This window comes from Dendropsophus ebraccatus, chromosome 3 (assembly GCF_027789765.1).
Source record: "Dendropsophus ebraccatus isolate aDenEbr1 chromosome 3, aDenEbr1.pat, whole genome shotgun sequence".
Lineage (NCBI taxonomy): Eukaryota > Metazoa > Chordata > Amphibia > Anura > Hylidae > Dendropsophus > Dendropsophus ebraccatus.
In genome coordinates this window covers 103,838,198-103,862,160 of record NC_091456.1, presented here as the reverse complement: position 1 = coordinate 103,862,160, position 23,963 = coordinate 103,838,198, and the positions used below count along the sequence as shown (strand labels likewise).

At 45.2% G+C, this 23,963-nt stretch overlaps 1 protein-coding gene across 2 annotated transcripts in view; it reads right to left on the bottom strand.

Annotated features, from left to right (window-relative positions):
• ARHGAP45 (Rho GTPase activating protein 45) overlaps positions 1-23,963 on the bottom strand; it is a 121,074-nt gene that overhangs the window by 90,880 nt on the left and 6,231 nt on the right. The gene's annotated exons all lie outside the window — the stretch shown is intronic.

Here is a 23,963-nt window from a genome sequence, read left to right as displayed (position 1 = left end):
GGGTGGACAAAAGTTTTGGCACCCCTAGAAAAATCATGTGATGCTTCTCTAATTTGTGTAATTAACAGCACCTGTTACATACCTGTGCCACATAACAGGTGGTGGCAATAACTAGATAACACTTGCAGCCAGTTGAAATGGATTAAAGTTGACTCAACCTCTGTCCTGTGTCCTTGTGTGTACCACACTGAGCATGGAGAAAAGAAAGAAGACCAAAGAACTGCCTGAGGACTTGAGAAGAAAAATTGTGAGGAAGCATGAGCAATCTCAAGGCTACAAGTCCATCTCCAAAGACCTGAATGTTCCTGTGTCTACCGTGCGCAGTGTCATCAAGAAGTTTAAAGCTCATGGCACTGTGGCTAACCTCCCTAGATGTGGATGGAAAAGAAAAATTTATGAGAAATTGCAACAAAAGATTGTGCGGATGGCTAAAGAACCTTGACAAACATCCAAACAAGTTTTAGCTGCCCTGAAGTCCGAGGGTACAACAGTGTCAACCCGTACTATCTGTCGGCGTCTGAATGGAAAGGGACTCTATGGTAGGATACCCAGGAAGACCCCACTTCTGACCCAGAGACATAAAAAAGCCAGGCTGGAGTTTGCCAAAACTTACCTGAGAAAGCCAAAAACTTTTTGGAAGAATGTTCTCTGGTCACATGAGACAAAAGTAGAGCTTTTTGGGAAAAGGTATCAACATAGAGTTTACAAGAAAAAGAAAGAGGCCTTCAAAGAAAAGAACACGATCCCTACAGTCAAACATGGCGGAGGTTCCCTAATGTTTTGGGGTTGCTTTGCTGCCTCTGGCACTGGACTGCTTGACCGTGTGCATGGCATTATGAAGTCTGAAGACTACCAACAAATTCTGCAGCATAATGTAGGGCCCGGTGTGAGAAAGCTGGGTCTCCCTCAGAGGTCATGGGTCTTCCAGCAGGACAATGACCCAAAACACACTTCAGAAAGCACTAGAAAATAGTTTTGAGAGAAAGCACTGGAGACTTCTGAAGTGGCCAGCAATGAGTCCAGACCTGTATCCCATAGAACACCTGTGGAGAGATCTCAAAATGGCAGTTTGGAGAAGGCACCCTCTAAATCTCAGGGACCTGGGGCAATTTGCCAAAGAAGAATGGTCTAAAATTCCAGCAGAGCATTGTAAGAAACTCGTTGATGGTTACCGGAAGCGGTTATTTTGTCTAAAGGTTGTGCTACCAAGTATTAGGCTGAGGGTTCCAATACTTTTGTCCAACCCATTTTTAGAGTTTTTGTGTAAAATGATCAATGATTTGACCTTTTTTTCATTCTCATTTGTGGTTTTTTTCATTGCAACTGAAAAAATGAAGATGTTATTACCAAAGGATTTGTGATTGCAATCATTTTCTGGAAATTAAGTATTATCTTACTCCTAATAAGCTATAGGGATATAGCAGAACGCATGGAGTTCTCATACACTGGGATAAGTCGATGATTTATTGTTTCTGTAGTGATTGAGGGGCTATTTATGTTTTATGTGCAATATTTGGCTTTGTGATTACCTTTGTACATAGTGTACGCAGGGACCCTGGGTACTGTAGGGGTCTCTACTAGAGTGTCCCTGGTATGACTGTGTTTAGCTCTTTTTAATGCTCTGTGGTGTTTGTCACTTCTTTTCACAATATAATATTTTGTTTCCTACTAGGGTGTGCATTTCTACATAGCTAAGCAGATAGGTAAGAGATCAAGGAGACTTGTGGTATCTTTCATATATCCATTCATGTTTCCAGATGCTCTAATTTTCCACTGAAAACTGTCAGAGACGCTTCACCCCCATAGCTTCCCAAAGCTGTAACCACTTCTCCCCTCCCATCTCTTACCCTGCCTGGAGCTCCGTTTTTAGCAGGTTCAACCAAAATTTACCAAAAAGTCGAAAAAGAAATGTTTCACGTAAAAACTTGATCTAAACATTAAGTAATTTTCTGATGACACATTCCCTTTAAGGCTATGTTCACACTACGTATATGTCTGGCCACATATTTTCGCGGCCAGACATATACATGAAACTCCGGCCGGGAACTTACGCAAGTTGCGGCCGGCTACGTACGGACCGCGACCTTACGCCCGTAGTCCCTCCCCCCCCCCCCGAGCGACCCTACGTAGTGATCTGACAGCGGTCTTTTACTTGGAAATCTTTGCCTAGCCCCGGACACTCCACAGAACCTTTTGGATCGGCAAAGAAAAGTGGAAAAATGAAGAAATCACCACTACGTACGGGACCGCATGTTACGCTACGGGCGTAAGTTACAGCATTTTCGTCCACAAACAATGGTCTGGTTCATTTTTTACGGCGCCGCGCACGATCCGGGCGTAAGTTCGTACGTAGTGTGAACTGTGCAGCCGTACATCGTATACTTTCCATTGTACGCAAACTACGTAAATCTCCGGCCGCTTATTCACGGTACGCGCTACGTCCGGAGACTTACGTAGTGTGAACATAGCCTAAATGTGTATTGTAAGAATGTTCAGTAATTAAAGTAACTATCAGTAATATGGTGCCAAAAATGTTCCTGCAATTATACTTCACGTATTGTGGGTATGATATCTGCAAATATGTACTTCAGAGACAGCAGTATTTATCTTTAACCACTAGAGGGTACAGTTTATACTCTTGTGCACACTTATCATCCTCAGCGATGATGACATTTGTAAAAGGACAGAATACATAACACAGCAAACCAATTTAAAAAGTTGTTGCAGGGGTTATCCTCGTAACAAAAACAGTACTCTAAATGATCCCCCTCTTCCCAATACCACCCTATGTCTAATATACAGTATACTGTATAACCTATCTTTCACCCTTTCCCTGTTTTTCTCTCATTCTTATCGGCTTTGGAAATGTAAAATCTTCTACTCTATGTCCACTCTGACCACGCTCAGCTCCCTCTTGTGGTCACAGGACATGTAATCTCCTCTATGGGGGCTGGGTTAGGGTATGTTCACATCTCGTTTTTGGCCGCATGCCGGGCTACACGTCAGGAATCAGTGAAAAAAGGATGCTGCCGTGCAGCCCAGCACGTGGCCGACGGCCACATTGACTTAAATGAGCAGGACGGAGTCATTATGTGACTACGTTCTGCTCATTTGCAGGACGTACACTGCTTTTGTGCAGGATCTGATCGACCACGCTTTTGAGCCCTGCACAAAAGCAGTGTACGTCCGGCAAATGAGTAGAACGTAGTCACATAATGACTCCATCCTGCTCATTTCAGTCAATGTGGCAGTTGGCCGCACGCCGGGCTGCACGTCAGAATGCTTTTTTCACTGATTCCTGACATGTAGCCCGACGTGTGGCCAAAAACGACACGTGAACATATCCTTAGCTGTCTATTGACTTGGTAAGCCGACCCCCAGGAGACAATATCTGCATCATCTCCATGCTCCTGTGCTGCTTCCATAGACTTACATGTGCCCCTGAGCCTAGGTTTCTGTAATATGAAAAGTTATAGTTCTATCTCTGCTTGCTGCAAGTTAATGCAGGCATATGTAACTGTCTTTATGTCACAGCTCTGTATATTGTTAGTATTATGGATGTTCTTAGAGTCTTTATGGAACTACAATGTTTTCATTCGCAGTCAGCAAGCAGAGATCTAAACCTACACTACACCCCCACGGACGGTTAACAGATGCCCATTATGCAGCACATAGTTACACCATGCGTGAGTCAGCTCTGCTACATCATCAGCTAGTATAGGATACATATTGGGGTGAAGTGATGAAAAATCAGTGTTTATTGTGCAATAGTAATGACAGCTGTGGGCAGGATAAAAAACTAAAGGGGCGAGTACGCAAATGGATCAATCAGGGAAATGCTTGATGGGAAATATAGTTTCCTATCTTGGTTATAGATCGGCTTTTAGAAAAACTTGTAACTCAGGAATGGCAGCAGCTAGAAAGACAGGAGAAGGCTCAAAATACTCAGGGGAACTTGGTGAGTAAGACCAGCAAGCATTTCATTTTTTCGCTTATGGATAACCCCTTTAATAAAGATTATAAGAATAAAATAAAAAGTGCATGGGAGGAAAAGGCTAGCCCAAGTGGCTCGACCTTACAATAAAGTTAATATTGCTGAAAAAAATTAATTCTGCCTACATCAGAGCTAACTACAACTGCAGGCCAGTCAGAGTGCTGATAAAAATGCCTTCAATGGGCACATAAGCAGTTCAGGACCATGGTGCAATGAAAGAAGGCTGCCTATTCCGATCAGTCACATTTTCTTTTATATTATATGGATGACTGGGGGCATGAGGAGAAGATAGAACCAGCATGCATTATGGGAAGGTTCTTGCATTCATGTGGATTAGCGATGAGCACAACTTATAGTCGGAGTCCGATCGTTCGGGATTTGAATACCAGTGACTGAAGAAGTTAGATGACGCCTTAGGGAAGACCTTAGAACCATTATTTAAAATAAAATAAAAAATATAAATGGAAAATGTGTCACCACAATCCATTACCTGTAACTTTTTGATGAGGCTGGGTTTTGCAGGAAAATAAATTGTAGTTTTTATGCATTTACAAATTTGTATTTCTCTCTTTTTTTTCAGAATTTTTGGGAGGTAGATAATTGTTTTAACCCCTTCCTGACCAAGGACTTAACTATACGTCCTTGGTCGGGTAGGGGTGTTCACAGCAGGGCCCCCGCTCTGAACCGCTACAATCCGGGGTGTTATTAATAGCCCTAGACCGCTAATGAGCCATTAAGATGCAGCTGTCCTTTTATTACATACTGTGTAAAAAAAAAATAAAGTTTTTTCATTAATAAAAAATTCCCTCCCCTAATAAAAATTTTAATCGCCCCCCTTTTCCCATTTTATAAATAAAAATAAATAAATAAACATATTTGGTATTGCCGCATGCGTAATCGCCCCAATAAATTATCACATCCCTGATCTTGCAGGGTAAATGGTGTAAGTGCAAAAATCCGCCAAAATGCTAAATTGTGCATTTTTAGTCGCATGAAATCCAGAAAAATTGTAATATAAAGTGATCAAAAAGTTGTATATACGCAAGATACCGATAGAAAGTACAGATCATGGCACAAAAAATGACACCTCACCCAGCCCCATAGACCAAAGGATAAAAGCGCTATAAGCCTGGGAATAGAGCAATTTTAAGGAGCATTTAGATTTTTAAAAAGGTTTGAATTTTTTTTAAAAGCCATCAAATAAAATAAAAGTTACGCGAGATACATATCGTTGTAATTGTACTGACTTGAAGAACATAGATAACATGTCAGTTTTACCTTAGGACAAATGGTGTAAACACAATCCCCCCCCCCCCAATTAAAAATATTGCGCTTTATTTTTTACAGTACAATGAGTGGTGCAAAAAAATAAGGGTTTGTGTGGGCCTGTAGGTGAAAAAAAAGTGCTATGGCCTTTTTAATGCTAGGAGAAAAAAACTAAAATTTTCACGGTCATGAAGGGGTTAAATTATTTTAGGCTTTATTAACAATTTTATTTATGTTTCAACTAGCCCCATAAGAGGACATTACCACTTCATATCAGTAATACGTACATATACCTTCCTACTGGACATGCAGTGCAGTAGGAATGTATGTATATGTATTGTAGGGATCTTCCCAGGGGATGGTGTGTTTGGACACAGTTCACAGCAGACTTGGCTTTGTAAAATAACAGCTTGGCGTTTATTTGCAGCATAAACAGTCCAGCAAACATAAATACAGCAACACCGTGCTTTTAAGAACAAAACAAAAAGGTCTTGCCCGTCTGGGCGCTTACTAACAGGCAGGTTACCTATCTGATGCTTCAATAAGCGGTATCGCAGGGTATGAAGTGGCCCCAGCAGCGGCAGTATTCCTTGCTCCCAGGAGAACCAGCATGCAAGCTGTTCACCCCTGGCTGAGAGCAAACACTGGATCCTCTGCAGGGCTTTTACCTTGTCAGGCTGATTAGGGTCAGAAACACCTGACCCCAAAACCTGACCTGGATCGGGGGGAGGGAATGGCAAGTCCCACTACCAAAAACCTACCTGCCATTCCATGTAAGTCCAGGCCCGGCAATAATAAATAATAGCTCAGCAGCATAACACTGCTGAGCACAGATGCCTCCTGGACTCACCATCTCACGCTACGTATTAACCTGGGTGAGATGTACATCCCCTCGAGCACTTTACCAGTGACATGTCCACAGTATATATATATATATATATATATATATATATATATATATATATATCCCAGGTAATGGCAGATGCCTCTCATTAACCCCTTAAACACTGCGATCTATAGCGATCGCGGCGTTTAAGGTACTCAGTGACAGGACAAGCTCCTGTCACTGAGTGATCAGGACCCCCGCAGCCATGTTGCGGGGTCCCGATCGCTTGTACCAATGGGCAGGGGTAATCCACTTACCTCCGTCCTGTCGGATCGCTCATCTATGGATAGAGTCTGTTCTCAGGCAGGCTCTATGCATACATCGCCGATAACATTGATCTATGCTATGGCATAGATCAGTACATGCAATCTAATGATTGCATGCTTTACAGTGAAAAAAAGTGTTTAAAAAAAGTGTAATAAAAAAACCTTTTAAAAGTATTAAAAAACCTCTTATAAACCCCCCTCCCAATAAAGGTTTAAAATACCCCGTTCTCCATTATAAAAATAAAAATATATATATAAAAAAGTAAATAAACATATTATATATCATAGCGTGCGGAATTGTCCGATCTATTAAAAGTGTACATTTGATTGATAATGTGTTTTCCCTTAGTCCATCAGCGGCACAATTGGGGTTAATTGCCCCTGTGAGCTTAGGCAGGACAAAAAGAATTTTTAATAGTAAAATAGAAATAGTTTAATAACATAATGGATCTGGCCCCTCCCCTTGGAGTATAAGAGGAAGCCAGCCCCCCACTACTGTGAGTTAAATACAAAAGCAAATATAATACATAATTAGGGTGGGAGTGTTGTGCCGCTGATGGACTAAGGGAAAACACATTATCAATCAAATGTACACTTCCCTTACGTCCACAGCGGCACAATTGGGGATCTAGCAAGTACATTAATCCCCAGGGTTTGGACCTCTAAAGGCCTGACTAACTACCGAAGACAAAAAGTCACTGGTGGAAGAAGAAGATCCTTTTATCCGATAGTGTCGAAAAAAGGTACTCGGTGTAGACCAGGATGCTGACTGGCATATCTGTTCTAGTGGTATGAGGGCTCTCTCGGCCCATGAAGTAGCCATTGCTCGAGTAGAGTGGGCCTTAGTGAATCCTGGTGGGTCCTTGTCATTTAACTGATAACAATAGTTAATGCATTCCGTGATCCACCTGGAGATTGATGGTTTGGATGCCTTTAAACCTTTGCTCTGACCCGAAAATGATATAAATACATTTTCTGACCTTCTGAAATCTTTGGTTCTGGTAAGATAAATCCTTAGACATTTCACTACGTCTAGGTGTTCAAGTTCCGGGTCTTCAGTTGTAAGTTCTGGAGAAAGGACCGGGATGACTACAAGCTGATTGAGGTTAGAGAAGGTGGGGCATTTAGGAGAAAATGTCGGAAGAAATCTTAAGAGGACTTTGTCACTTAGAAAAATAGTGTATGGTTCAACTGAAGAAAGGGCTTGTAGTTCACCCACCCGTTTTGCCGTTGTAATGGCTAGAAGGAAGATTGTCTTTAAAGTTAGAAGCTTCAGAGGGATCTCAGAGAGTGGTTCGAATGGCTGCTTAGCCAGAGTCTTCAAGACTAGAGATAGATCCCAGGGGTCTGCAGGCCTGCATATCCTTGGACGAAGTCTTGCGACTGCCTTTATGAAGTCCTTAATTTCAGGGATCTGAAAAAGTCTCTGATGGAGAAATGCCGACAATGCGGCGAGTTTGGACTTTAAGGGTGCTAGGTGAAAGGCCTTTATCAAATCCTTCCTGTATGAATTCAAGGATCTGTGGTACTGATGGAGTATTCGGGTCTACCCTGTGAGAGGAGCACCATGTCTGGAAGATCTTCCTGATCCGGATATAGGATCTATTAGTGGCCTCACTTCTTGAATGGGAAAGCGTATTCATGACCCTGGTAGAGAAACCTTTGGCTCTCAATAGGGACTGGTTAAGTTCCAAGCCGTCAGGTGAAGGGACCCCAGGTTCTGACAGAGCTGCATGCCCTGAGACACCAGGTTCTGCCGAGGTGGCAACTTCCAGTATCTCCCCTGACTCATTGACATGAGCAGGGAGAACCATGATCTCTTCGGCCAGAACGGAATTATCGCTATTACCGAAGCATTGTCCTGCTTGATCTTGAGTAGGACCTTCGGGATCATGGGTACTGGCGGAAAAATGTATGCTAGGCTGAAGTCCCATCTGATGGACATCGAATCCAATGTTTCCGGGTCGTCTTCCTGATAAAGAGAGCAAAATCTCGGAAGCTTCGCGTTCTGGCGTGTTGCCATGAGATCTATTTCCGGTTTTCCCCAGCTGGTGACAATCTGATCGAATATCGTCGGGTTCAGAGACCACTCCCCTGGAATTATCAGATTCCGGCTCAGTTGATCTGCCAAGATGTTCCGAGAGCCCTTGATATAGATGGCTGTGAGGTTGGAAAGGTTTACTTCTGCCCATCACAGAATCTTCCCCACTTCGTCGAGGAGGGGTCTGGACCGGGTGCCACCTTGTTTCCTCAGGTAATATACAGAAGCAATGTTGTCTGTTCTTACCTTGACCGCTTGACCCTGAAGCAGAGGAGAAAAGTGTTTTAGTGCCTTGAATATGGCCCTTAACTCCAGCTCGTTGGAAGAGAGGGTTCTTTCTGACAATGACCATTTCCCCTGGACCGTCTGCTGAGCTAGATGAGCTCCCCACCCGGTCCCGGAGGCGTCTGTGGTGAGGACTATCCAGTCTGGCTCTTCTATCTCTGTTCCATCCTTTATCTTTGCCCACCAGCGTAGAGACTGTCTTATAGATAGGGGAAGTCTTACCCTCCTGTCCAGGTCCGATGATGACCTGTTCCAACGCTGGAGTACCTCTGTCTGAAGGGCTCTCATATGAAATAATGCCCAAGGCACGGCCTCTGTTGTGGACGTTAAGAGTCCTAGGTATTTCATCAGGGTCCTCAGAGAGACCTGGCGAGGAACTCTCAGAAAGCGGTATCCTTCTAAAATCCTGGTCTTCCTCTCTGGAGAGAGGAATAATTTCATGTCCTGGGTGTTTATTACAAACCCCAGGTAAGTTTTCTGGGTAGAGGGAGTCAAGTCTGATTTCTCCCAATTCACCAGCCAGCCTAGGTCGGAAAGAAGGTCCAAAGTCTGAGAGACATTCTGACTGAGTAGATCCCTGGATTTGGCTATTAATAGCCAGTCGTCTAAGTATGGGACGACCGTTATGCCCTGCAATCTTAGCACCGCTACCACCGAAGCCACCACCTTCGTAAACACGAACGGTGCTGATGATATCCCGAAGGGGAGAACTTTGAATTGGAGATGCAGTATGTGTCCTCCTACATGAACTGCTATGCGTAGGAATCTCCTGTGATGCTGGAAGATTGGTATGTGAAAATATGCGTCCTTTAAATCTAGGGAGGCTAGGAAGTCTCCTCTGCTCAACACCGTCTTCACTGATCTTATGGTTTCCATCCGAAACCTGTTTTTTGGAATATAACGGTTGAGAAATCGGAGGTCTATGATGAGTCGGTTCTTGCCTGAAGGCTTCGGGACCAGGAATACTGGGGAGTATACCCCGGGGCCTCTTTCCTCCATTGGCACTGTTCCAGTGCAGAGATCTTTATGAGATCTAAGATGGAGGCCTCTAGTATCTTTTGCCTTTCTGGAGAAAGCCGCAATGAAATCACGAACCTTTCTGGTGGCAGAGGCTCTAAGGATAGGGCATATCCTCTTTTTATTATATTTAGAACCCAGGAATCCCTGGTGCATCTCTCCCAGGCTGGAAGGAACTGGGAGAGGCGACCTCCGACAGGAAGGCTGGCGTCAGAAGTCTCCCTTCTTCTTAGGGGAAGATCTGGAGGGACCTCCTCTTTTGGAACCTCCATATCCTCTACCTCTTCCCCTGTATCGGTACCATCTGTCTCTGGGAGGAGACCTGTCCCGATACCTACGAAAGGAGCTTTTCTTATTGCTAGGCAAAGACTTGCCCTTGCGGTCCGAAAGCTCCTCCATGAGGGAATCTAGCTCTGAGCCAAAGAGTTTGCCCGGAGTGTACTGAAGATTACATAAGTTAAACTTGGACGGATTATCAGCTGACCATGGACGCAGCCACAAGGCTCTTCTAGCCGCAGTGGACAAAGCAATAGACCTAGCTGCTAACCTAGCCTGGTGAGTGGCTGAGTCCGCGATATACTGTGTAGCGAGATTCACCTCTTTAAAAGAATCAAGAATTTCATCTCGGGCGACCCCAGCATCTATATCCTCCTGGATCTTTTGTAGCCACTTTCTAAGGGCTAATGAAACCTCGTGATTGGCTATGGCAATAGCACTTTGTCCCGCTGCTGTGGTATAAACTCTTTTAAGAGTTGCCTCTATACGGCGGTCCATGGGGTCTCTTAAGCTTGAACCGTCATCCCCCGTGACCAGAATATTCCTAGATATCTTTGAAATTGCCACATCCACCTTAGGTGGCTCTATCCAGGAACTAGATTGTTCCTCGTTGATAGGAAAAAGAGACCAGAATCTCTTCCCTATGGCCGGAGCCTTGTCAGGCTTCTTCCACTCGGATTTTATGAGATCCGAAATAAACTCATCCATCCTGAATGCTCTGTTCTCGCCTGAAGAAGATTCCTCAGGCTGGTTGGCCATCTTGACATATTTGACCAACTTGGAGATTCTGTCAGGATTGAAGAGAAATTTCTCCTTTTTTCTCTTTTCAGTTTCAGAATCAGAGGAATACACCTCATCCAGGATCTTGTAGCCTTCTTCTGTAAATGAAGAGGAAGCCTCATCATCTCTCCTGGGTCTCTTCCTAAAAAAAGGAAGGGTATGAGTCTTATAATAAGAGAAAAGGATCTTATCTCAGCAGATGCCGCACTACCTTGTCTGGGTGAGGGAGTCTCTGAGACCATCCACAGAGGACTTAACCAAGTCACTAACCCAGATCACTACGTCCTGGATAAAAGGTTCCTCCTTATCCTGGATCTTGGGTCTGCAGGCTAGACAGGTGGTAAATTCCGAATCATCCGGAAGAGGGATATCTGCAAAAACATCAGTACTTAGTACATATACTGGTATACTGCGGTCAAGATTCAAGTATACACACCACAGTGCCTGCAGGTGAGATGATGCTTTTTAGCAGGTGCCTTGCGTCCTGATTCTTCCATGCTGAAAGCTAAAAAGAACTCAATAGCTTGGCTCAGCAGACAGCAAGAATGTGTCTTTCTGAGCTGCTTATAAACAAGAAATGGCGCCAAAAGTCCGCCCCCTCCCCCCGCAGAGAATACACGCCCCCTACCTGGCTGATCCTGCCCTCTGATGCAGAGTCCAGACGCCGGGCGGTCCGGAAAGGACGTCACACGCGTCACTTCCGGTATTGCGGCCGTGGAACGCATCTGCGTTCCACCGCCGAACCAGGGTCTCCAGCAGAAGAGGGAGACGGGAGGTAAGAGGAGATAATGCCCAACCTGGTTGAGCCTGCCCTCCAACAACCCGGAGCTCTTTGAGCTCCAGATGCTGAATTCGGATGCCGGTCACTTCCGGTAACACGGACCGTGGAACGCATCGCGCTCCCCATCTCCGAACCGGCGTCCTAGGCTGAAGCAAGAGAAAAGGTAAGGGTGGAGGGAGGGAAAGAAAAACGTCCTGCCTATACTCAGGACAAAATAAAACTCACAGTAGTGGGGGGCTGGCTTCCTCTTATACTCCAAGGGGAGGGGCCAGATCCATTATGTTATTAAACTATTTCTATTTTACTATTAAAAATTCTTTTTGTCCTGCCTAAGCTCACAGGGGCAATTAACCCCAATTGTGCCGCTGTGGACGTAAGGGAATATAACATTATTGTTCCCATACAGTGAACGCCGTAACCGAAAAAAATATTTTTTTGAATGATATATCATCAAAAAATTTATAGAAAGCAATCAAAAATTTTCTGTTGCACCTATATGATATTAATAAAAACAAGAGATCATGGCGCAAAAAATGACACCCCAAAGATGACATCCCTGTGGGTGGAAAAATAAAAGCCCTATGGCCCTTAGAAGGCGGGGAGGAACATTGCATTAATTTGACCCGGACATCCGTGCCTCAATAGGCTCAGTCTTAACCCCTTAAGGACAGAGCCAATTTCGATTTTTGCGTTTTCGTTTTTTCCTCCTTGTGCATCAAAGGCCATAGCACTTGCTTTTTTCCACCTAGAAACCCACATGAGCCCTTATTTTTTGCGTCACTAATTGTACTTTGCAATGACAGGCTGAATTTTTGCATAAAGTACACTGCGAAACCAGAAAAAAATTCAAAGTGTGGTGAAACTGAAAAAAAAAAACTCATTTTGTTTATTTGGGGGAAATGTGTTTTTACGCCATTCGCCCTGGGGTAAAATTGACTTGTTATGCACGTTCCTCAAGTCGCTACGATTAAAACGATATGTAACATGTATAACTTATATTGTATCGGATGGCCTGTAAAAAATTCAAACCATTGTCAACAAATATACGTCACTTAAAATCGCTCCATTCCCAGGCTTATAGCGCTTTTATCCTTTGGTCTATGGGGCTGTATCAGGTGTCATTCTTTGCGCCATGATGTGTTCTTTCTATCGGTACCTTGATTGCGCATATACGACTTTTTGATCACTTTTTATTACAATTTTTCTGGATTTGATGCGACCAAAAATGCGCAATTTTGCACTTTGGGATTTTTTTGCGCTTACGCCGTTCACCGTACAAGATCAGGAATGTGATTAATTAATAGATCGGGCGACTACGCACGTGGCGATAGCAAACATGTTTGTTTATTTATTTATTTGTTTACTTTTATTTATAACCTGGGAAAAGGGGTGTGATTTAGACTTTTATTAGGGGAGGGGGCTTTTTATTTACAACAACACTATATATTTTTTTTTACACATATACTAGAAGCCCCCCTAGGGGACTTCTAGTATATACACTTTGATCTCTCAGGCTATGTGCACACTGAGCAATTCTCGAGGAATTGTAGCTGAAAGTGTTCAGGCAGAATTCAGGCAGAATTTAAGCCCCCCATTGACTTCTATAGGATTCCTCTGGCAGATCTACAGCAGAAAATTCTGCTCGGAAATTCTGCAGTGTGAACAACAGAGCAGAAAACCCATTGAACACAATGGGACTTTGCTCTGTACATATTTTACGGGATGAATTTCAAGCTGAATTCCTCGCCTTTTCCTCAGTGTGCACATACCCTCATAGAGATCCCTGCAGCATAGATATGCTGCAGAGATCCATGAGATCGGCACTCGTTTGCTTTCGGCTGCTGCAGCCGGAAGTAAACGAGTGCCGAGCCGGGGACGGCGCCATCTTGGAGCGGTCCCCGGCCGGCTTCAGAAACGGAGATCGCTCCTCCGGGATAACATCCTGGAGGAGCGATCTCCGCCACTAGACACCAGGGAGACGCTGGATCCGGTAATCGGATGCAGCTGTCATGTTTGACAGCTGCATCTGATTACTGTATTAGCGGGCACGGCGATCGGACCGTGCCCGCTAATACCTACGGTCCCAGGCTACAAGCGGCACCCGGGACCGCCGCGGTTCAGAGCGGGGTCGCCGTGCGGCCCCGCTCTGAACGCCCTTACCGGCAATAGGGCGTACCTATACGCCCTTTGTCTTTAAGGGGTTAAAGAAGAATTCTGGTAAAAATTTTAATTAAAGTATTGTATTGCCCCCCAAAAGTTATAAAAATCACCAATATACGTACACTTATTACGGGGAAGTGCTTTTTTTATGCACCTACTACTGCATCAAGGCTCCACTTCCTGGATAACATGGTGATGTCACTTCCTGGATAAAATGGTGATGTCACGACCTGACTCCCAGAGCTGTGCTGGCTGTGACTGCTGGAGAGGATGATGGCAGAGGGATGCTCAGTGTCCCTCCAGTGCCCTGTGTCCCTCAGTGTCCCCCTGCCATCATCTTCTCCAGCAGCCACAGCTCGCACAGCTCTGGGAGTCAGGACATCACCATGTTATCCAGGAAGTGAAACCTTGATGCAGTAGTAAGTGCAAAGGAAAAAAAGCTCTTTATAAGCATTTCCAGTAATAAGTGTTTAAGGGTGATTTGTATAACTTTTGGGGGGCAATACAATACTTTTATAAAAATTTTCACCTAACCTCTCCTTTTATTGAAAAACAAACTAGTACTGCACTATCCTATCCAGTAAATAAGTGGAGGACAACATGAAACTCTTTTGGCCTTGCTGGTTATGGATATCTATGGATGGACAGGTTTGCTGTATGTGCTGGGATGTTTCCTGACAGGTATGACTAATGTGTAGCACAAATGTGTTGTGAAAAGTGCCTAGCATGGAAGTCGTTGTATGGATGCCTCCAAGTGGTACGTGATGTTGGTTGGGGAACAGGATCTGTACTTTTTCTGGTGGCACTGTCAGACCAAATTTACATGTGGTACATGAAAACCCACAGCAGCAGTACTTTCTAGATATTTCTGTGAACAGAAACAGGAAAAAGCCGCACATCCAAATGTTTATGGAGCAGGTGCTGTACAGAGTCAGTCCTCTGGCTCGGGGGTCCCCAAAAATATGTAAAGATGTTCCGCAGCACACCATCATACGTGTAAAAGGTGATTTATTCCAAAAAATACAGAGAAGTACAAAAGATGCGACGTTTCGACCTCCTCATGAGATCATGCTTGATAATGATCTCGTGAGGAGGTCGAAACGTCGCATCTTTTGTACTTCTCTGTATTTTTTGGAATAAATCACCTTTTACACGTATGCTGGTGTGCTGCGGAACATCTTTACATATTTCTGTTAACATACATAAGTGTATATCCAGTAGGTGCACACTCTTTATAGGTGCACACACAATAGCCTATACAGTGTTTATCTCTACAGCATGTGCACTTAATACACTGCTTAAAAAATAAAGGGAACGCTGAAACACAATTTAACTCCAAGTGAATTCCACTTCTGTGAAATCAACCGGACCAGTTATAAAGCAACAGTGGTTGTGAATGTATTTCTTCTGCTGTTGTGCAAATGGAACAGACAACAGGTAGAAATGATAGGTAATTAGCAAGACAGCCCCTATAAAGGAGTGGTTCTACAGGTGGTGGCCACAGGTCATTTCTCTAATCTCATGCTTTTTAGCTCTTGTTTTTGGTCACCTATGCATTTTGTCATTGCTCTCACCCCTAGAGGTAGCATGAGACAGTGTCTACAACCCACAATTTTCCAGCATCCAATACACAAGCGCAACCTTTTAAACTGTTTATGAGCTCCCAACATCATAATTAAAGGGGAGCTCAACATAAGGAAAAGTACATATTAAAAGTACATTAAAAGTTATAGAGATGTGTCTATGCAATGTATTACCATATCTGTACTGCCATACTGGTAGCTGATTAAAATCCAGGACGTGAAGAAAAATGGCCCGTGTGCCAATCAACATTGTCTCCTGCTCCTTCTCCTCTCCCACCTTAGAAGATAAAGATTCCATGCCTCTGTCTCTGACCAGCAAGAAGCAGGAAGCAGGTGCTGCAACTTCACTGATTGTGCAAAATTGGGGCTATGTTCACACATGTTGGAGTTTTTATTGCAGTACTTCACAAAAATGATGCAGTAACACAATTAAATGATGCTAAATGGCACAGAGGATCAGAGCTGGCACTGCAAGTCCCACCTGGAGAAAAAACAAGGCAAAAACAGTATATCCCATATAAGATAATATTGGATAAAGTCCTTATTGTGGCTCAACTTCAAAGATAAAAGATGCTCGATCATAATATGTAGATGAAAAGAAAAAAAATTTTAATTTAAATTTAAAAAGTTCTTTACTTTATTCCAATATTGGCGTTACAGGTAGAGAATACAGGGTGCTGTGTGGTGTTACAGGTAGTAACAGCATGCTGTATGGTGTTACAGGTAGAGAATACAGGGTGCTGTGTGGTGTTACAGGTAGAGAATACAGCGTGCTGCGTGGTGTTACAGGTAGAGAATACAGGGTGCTGCGTGGTGTTACAGGTAGAGAACACAGTGTGCTGTGTGGTGTTACAGATAGAGAATACAGCGCTGTGTGGTGTTACAAGTAGAGAATACAGTGCTGTGTGGTGTTACAGGTAGAGAATACAGTGTGCTGTGTGGTGTTACAGGTAGAGAATACAGCGGGCTGTGTGGTATTACAGGTAGAGAATACAGTGTGCTGTGTGGTGTTACAGGTAGAGAATACAGCGTGCTGTGTGGTGTTACAGGTAATAAATACAGTGTGCTGTGTGGTGTTACAGAGAGAGAATACAGCATGTTGTGTGGTGTTACAGGTAGAGAATACAGTGTGTTGTGTGGTGTTAAAGATAGAGAACACTGTGTGCTGTGTGGTGTTACAGGTAGAGAATACAGTGTGCTGTGTGGTGTTACAGGTAGAGAATACAGTGTGCAGTGTGGTGTTACAGGTAGAGAATACAATGTGCTGTGTGGTGTTACAGGTAGAGAATACAATGTGCTGTGTGGTGTTACAGGTAGTGAATACAGCGTGCTGTGTGGTGTTACAGGTAGAGAATACAGTGTGCTGTGTGGTGTTAAAGATAGAGAACACTGTGTGCTGTGTGGTGTTACAGGTAGAGAATACAGTGTGCTGTGTGGTGTTACAGGTAGAGAATACAGTGCGCTGTGTGGTGTTACAGATAGAGAATACAGTGTGCTGTGTGGTGTTACAGGTAGAGAATATAGTGTGTTGTGTGGTGTTACAGGTAGAGAATACAGCGTGCTGCGTGGTGTTACAGGTAGAGAATACAGTGTGCTGTGTGGTGTTACAGGTAGAGAATACTGTGTACTAAGTGGTGTTACAGGTAGAGAACACAGTGTGCTGTGTGGTGTTACAGGTAGAGAATACAGCATGGTTTGTGGTGTTACAGGTAGAGAATGCAGTGTGCTGTGTGGTGTTACAGGTAGAGAATACAGTGTGCAGTGTGGTGTTACAGGTAGAAAATACAGTGTGCTGTGTGGTGTTACAGGTAGAGAATACAGAGTGCTGTGTGGTGTTACAGGTAGAGAATACAGCGTGCTGTGTGGTGTTACAGGTAGAGAATACAGCGTGCTGTGTGGTGTTACAGGTAGAGAATACAGCGTGCTGTGTGGTGTTACAGGTAGAGAATACAGTGTGCAGTGTGGTGTTTCAGGTAGAGAATACAGCGTGCTGTGTGGTGTTACAGGTACAGAATACAGCGTGCTGTGTGGGTGGGACTACAATAAAATGATAAAGTACTGCAAATAATTCAGTAACACAATGAAACTACAATGTGTGAACACAGCCTAGATGTTTTTCAACAGATTTGGTTGGGGAATGGGCAGGGTGGGGGACTGTGATGAACAGCAGAGGGAAAGAATTGCATTCTCGAACCTGTAGTACTATGTAGAACTGCGCAACCAGGAAATACAACCACACAATACAGAACAAAAACACCCCAAACAAATGGATTTTTGGTAGTTTCAAAAACTGGGATAGATAGGTAATGCTACATGAATCTGCAGAAGGTTGATTTTTTTTTTACCTCTACCTGGAGTTTCCCTTTAAGAGCAGGGCATGCTAGGAGTTAAAGTTTTACAACTGCAAAGTATGTAACAAGTTATGGTTTATCAAGAGCAGGGCAAACTGGGAGTTGTAGTTTTGCAATTGCAGGGTGTCATGGCCCCGGCGGCGTCCCGTGCTCCGGGACGCCGCCGCGACCGCCATCTAGCTCAGGCAGCTGCCGGGGTCCTGGTGCAGGGACCCGGCGCTGCGGTCTGTTCGGCCCCGGGGGGCGCCTTACCTCGTCCCGCTCCACCTTCCGTCTGTGCCGGCCGGCGCGCGCGTCTCCGCCTCCTAGGGCGCGCGCGCGCGCCGGCTGTCTCAGATTTAAAGGGCCAGTCCGCCCGTAATTGGTAGTTGCACCCAATCACTCCCTATAAATCCCAGCATGCCCTGTCCCCTGTGTTGGAGCCTCTACATGCTTCCCATAGCGTTTGGCCCAGCTCCCTGTTGTTCCTGATACCTGTCCGCTACCTGGTCCCTAGTCCTTGTTCCTGATTCCTGTCCGCTACCCAGTCCCTACTCCTAGTCCCTGGTTCCTGCTTCCCATCTCTCTGCTGTTCCTGTGTTCAGCCTGTCACCTGCGGTACGCTTACACGCCACTGTCAGTACCTGCTCCTGTCACGCCTCGCCTGCCGTCACCAGCAACCAAGCCAGGGGTAGCGACCTGGGGGTCGTCTGCCGCAGCAAGTCCATCCCGCTTTGCGGCGGGCTCTGGTGAAAACCAGCGGCCCCTTAGACTCCGCTCCCTGGTGAGGTTTGTGCCATCGCTGGTGCCGGTCCAGTGGATCCACTACTCCCGGCGTTACACAGGGCCTGCTGTGAGTTGCAGTTTTGCAACAGCTGAAGCTCCAAAGGTCTATACACAACACCAGGGCCAACACAATGTACATGGAGGAGACTGCCACAGCATATACAGACACTGCACTACCACGGTATATACAGACTCTGTAGCAGTCTCCTCCATGTACACTGTGGCGACCCTGATGCTGTATTTACAGCATATTGCACACTCTGTATTGAAGACATCCACATCTGCTCCAACATCAAAGAACACTTGTAAACCCAGAACATTGACAGAAATTTTTAGGGGCGTTAATAGCAATATCCCCTGTAGTGTACTCACCCTAATGTTTTGGAGTACTTGCCTGAAGCATAATGTCAATGTCTAAATGAATATACATGCTGAAGGGGCCTAAGTTGGATATGATCCCTGGTGCCCAGTACCTGTGGCTTTTTAGCTGTTGCAGTACAAAAAGTTGCAGCCCGCTTCGACAGCACGCATATTTGAATGCACAACAATTTTTTTTTTAAATAAGCATTTTCGTCATGAGTTGGCTGGCATGAATATAAAAAGGAAAAAGTTTACCATCTCTTTACAAATGTCATTTGATGTAGAAAAGTTGCAAATTTTTGTGTGATTGCCTCATTGCACAAAAAGTTGTGATTATATATATATATATATATATATATATATATATATATATATATATATACACACATACACACACACACAATGATAAACTTTTCCTCCCTAAGAATGTCAGTGGGAGTGCATACAATGTACAAATCACTACTCACTACTGTACAGGAGCAAGATGTCCAGAAGAAAATCCCTGCTCCTGTGCACATATTTCATAGTGAACGATGTAATATACGCAGAGAAGCTGGGATTCCCTGCTCCTGTAGGCCAGAACGGTGCACGTCTTCTCCTGCGGGCCGCATGGGATGGCATAATTTCTGTCATGGCTGTTCTGACACACACTGCAGGAGAAGGAAGACGACCTGACCAGAGCTGGAACATAATAAACAGAATATATACTTACCCATTCCCATGCCCCGTAGCGCCACTCCCAGGTCTTGCCGACCTCTGGCAGCTCCGGCAGCTGCAACGTCATGTACCCGACTGATGGATTGCAAGCTTAGCCAATTAGTGAGTGGGACACTGCCCCAGTCACTGGCTGGCTGAGTGGGCAATCCATCAGTCGGGATGTGACTTTGCAGCTGGAGGAGCAGGGTATGTACTTGAAATACCGAGATAACAGACAGTGGCTGTCCAAGATTGGCGTTACAGGGGCACAGGGACAGGTAAGTATCCTTTATTATGTTTCTGCCCCACCTTGTCTTCCTGTCATTTGTTAGTTTACTGGGCTCTTAACTACAATACTAGGGGCATCATAGATGGTTTATCAAAAATATAGGCCACCAATTTGTGCAAAAATATCAAAATAGCTGTGCAAAATTTTGCGACTTTCCCCCGGTCATGCCTACTTCAACATATGCTGAAAACAGGCATGATTTATTACGTGACTACTTAAATTAGTTTCAAATGTGGCGCACGCGGACTAGACAATAGAGGTAGTGTATTTCACCACCTAATGTGGAGCCAGTTCCTTCTCTGGGTTGGTGTAACCGGTTGCTTTTGCTAATAGTCGCAGAAGCCTCTAAGCACACAGATTTATAGAAAAATAACATATTTAATACAGAAAACAATACTTGGCTGCAGTTACAGATGGTACAGATGCTGAGTTGTTTCATCCACAATGAAATGGGGAGCCCCATCGTATATTATGCCCTAATATACCCCATCTCCCTGGATGACCACCAGGGTGCTGGGCACCTTCCATCCATGGTCCCAGCTGAGGCTGACTAGAAGCTACATACCCCCGACCTTTATAGTAAGTTTGGGTGGGGGTGATGTGCTTCTATGTCTACGTAGACCACTGATGACCATGAATGGAAGTTATGTGATGTTTCCCCGGCCTTGTACATATTTACCAAGCACAATAGGTACCCAATTTTACAACTACAGCTACAAGGTTCTTTCAGCCATACAACAATAGCAACAAACAACTGTATCCGCCAATGTTTACACTATTGTGAAGGTATATGGCTGGACAGTTGACATAGGTGTGACAATGACTTTTACACATATAGCCATACAAGGCCAGTATATATATTAGTAATAATATATAATATTATATAATAGTATAATAATACATTTCCTCTCATCACATCAATACGACACTTTAATTTTCTGAAATAAATCCATCCGGTTACAGTTGGGTGCAGCAATAGCATAAAAACTTACCTTCTGGGGTCGTACAGTAAAAGCGCAGCACAGTGCCCTGCTCCTTACTGTACAAGGGCAAGGAATCCCCTCAAAAAGCTGAGATTCCCTGCTCTACAGGGTCTCCACCCTAGGTGCAGATAGCTTCTACTTTTGTGCATGCTTTCAATGCAGAAGTTTGGGCGGACTTTCAGCAGAGGAGTTACAGTCTGGTCTCTAGGGCTTAACCCCCCTGAGGCCAGATTGTTCGGAACTGCACACGGTTGCCCCCACCTCCACTCAGCAGTATCACCATGCCTCCCCCCCAGACCTTACTCAGCAGCATCAGGCCACCCTGTAGCCCCCCCACCTCAACTGTGCAGCATCACCCTGCCTCCCAGACCTTATTCTGCAGGATAACCTCACCTTCCCCACTTCGAACCTTAAGGTACTGTCATACAAAGCAATTTTTCGATGATAAACAATTTTTCAACGATTGTTTTCAACAATTTTTCAATTTCAAATGGCCACGATGGCGAACGTCCTGAAACTGCTCACCCAATTACACGGAACGATGATTGTTACTTATGATCATTCTTGTGGTCGTCTTGCCGTTGCTATTGCAAAAGATCGAACGTCTTATTACATGCCAGCGATTTGCCAAACCACTTTACCAAACGATCAACGATTAAAATAGGTTGAAACTCTATCGAACAACCAACGATTTCTATTGCTATTACATTAAACGATTATCATTCAAATTCGAACAATCTAACAATTTTTCGAACGGTAATCAACCTGTGTAATAGGGCACTTACTCTGCAGTATCACCACCCTACCTCACCCTGGACCTCACTCAGCAGCATCAGCCTGCCCTGCTATCCCCCCCCCCAACTCCAACCTCACACTGAGGCATCACCCCACCTCTCCCCACCCAGTACCTCACACAGCATTGTCACAGAATTCCCCTCCTCAAACCCCACCCCGGACACTCCTGCACTCCTCCCCTCTCCTGCTTGGCTCTGGACATGTGAAGTCAGCCGCTAATATGCTGCTGACTTCACATGTCCGGAGCCAAGCAGGAGAGGGGAGGAATGCAGGCGCTGCGGGCTGGAGCAGTAAGCTTCTGGATCAGGCAGTGTCCACCGAAGGGGAAGGAAGCCATGAGAGGCGAGTATTAGAGATGAGCCATCGGGGGCCGTTGCGTCATGACGTAGGACGCGGACGTGGCCCTCCTCTCCCTCACCTCCACCTCCTCTCCCCCTGGGGAGGCTCTGCTAAGCCTCAGGCCACGATGATTGCGCTCGGGCAAGTTCGGTAGCCAAGCGTGAGGACCCCCGGTTGATATGTCCCTCAGACGCCTGCACAACTTTCCGCCGCAATGGGATGGCTTGACCCGGCATTAGGAGACGGGTATTGCTACAGCATGTCTGCTGTATTGATCCATGGCCTTACCCCGCTCTTTAACCTCTTAAGGACATATGACGTACCCCTACGTCATATGTCCTCACTTGCACTTCAAAGCGGGGCCGCGCGGCGGCCCCGCTTTGAAGTGCCGCGATCCCGGGTGCCGCGAGTAGCCCGGGACCGCTGCTATTAGCGGGCACGGTCTGATCGCCGTGCCCGCTAATTAGCTAATCGGAGGCAGCTGTCAAAGTTGACAGCTGCCTCCGATTACCGGAGGCAACGTTTCCCTGGGGTCTAGTGGGGGAGATCGCTCCTCCGGGACCTTGTCCCGGAGGAGCGATCTCCGTTACTGATGCCGGCCGGGGACGCGTCCAAGATGGCGCCGTCCTCGGCTCGGCACTCGTTCGTTTTCGGCTGCAGCAGCCGAAAGCAAACGAGTGCCGATCTCATGGATCTCTGCAGCATATCTATGCTGCAGAGATCTCAATGAGAGATCACAGTGTATATACTAGAAGTCCCCCAGGGGGGCTTCTAGTATATGTGTAAAAAAAAAAAAAAAAGTGTTGTTAATAGTAAAAAGCCCCCTCCCCTAATAAAAGTCTGAATCACCCCCCTTTTCCCAGGTTTTAAATAAAAGTAAACAAATAAATAAATAAATAAACATGTTTGCTATCGCCGCGTGCGTAATCGCCCAAACTATTAATTAATCACATTCCTGATCTCGTACGGTAAACGGCGTCAGCGCAAAAAAATCCCAAAGTGCAAAATTGAGCATTTTTGGTCGCATCAAATCCAGAAAAAATTTAATAAAAAGCGATCAAAAAGACGTATATGGGCAATCAAGGTACCGATAGAAAGAACACATCATGGCGCAAAAAATGACACCTCGCACAGCCCCATAGACCAAAGGATAAAAGCGCTATAAGCCTGGGAATGGAGCGATTTTAAGGAACCTATATTGGTTAACAACGGTTTGAATTTTTTACAGGCCATCAGATACAATATAAGTTATACATGTTATATATCGTTTTAATCGTAACAACTTGAGGAACATGCATAACAAGTCAGTTTTACCCCAAGGCGAATGGCGTAAAAACAGATTTCCCCCAAATAAAAGAAATGCGTTTTTTTTTTTTAATTTCAACACACTTTGAATTTTTTTCTGGTTTCGCAGTGTACTTTATGCAAAAATTTAGCCTGTAATTGCAAAGTACAATTAGTAACGCAAAAAATAAGGGGTCATGTGGGTTTCTAGGTGGAAAAATGCAAGTGCTATGACCTTTTAAACACAAGGAGGAAAAACCGAAAACGTAAAAACGAAAATGGGCCCCGTCCTTAAAGGGTTAAAGGAGGGAAGGAGAATCCTCCTAGGCAAAAAGGACAGGCAGGAGATGGGATGCCGCCGGTACCACGTGACCAGGTATAAAGGCCCCCTGTGGTTACAGGGAGGCCCTTTGGATGAATTGAGCGAGAGGCGGTTGCTAGCCCGGTGCTCCAGCACAGAAGGACGTGAGTGCATACACTGTGCCATGAAATGTTTGTTTGTGGGGGCGGTTTCCTCCGTCCCGCTTGCCTCGGTGGATGGCTGGGTGGTTGCGGGCTCCTGCCCCGGGGTCGGGGGGCGCGATGGTGGGTGGTCCGGGGTGCTCTGGGGGGGTGCCCGGCCGTGCGGGCTGCACTTTTGTGGGTGCCCGATGCGGCGAATGGCGGCCCCCTGGGGTGTCCCGGCACCTGCCTCGCTTCCCTGACGCGGGGTGGTGGTTCCTCTCCCTGATCTCTGCGGTGGGCTCGCGGTCCGGGGATGGGTCGC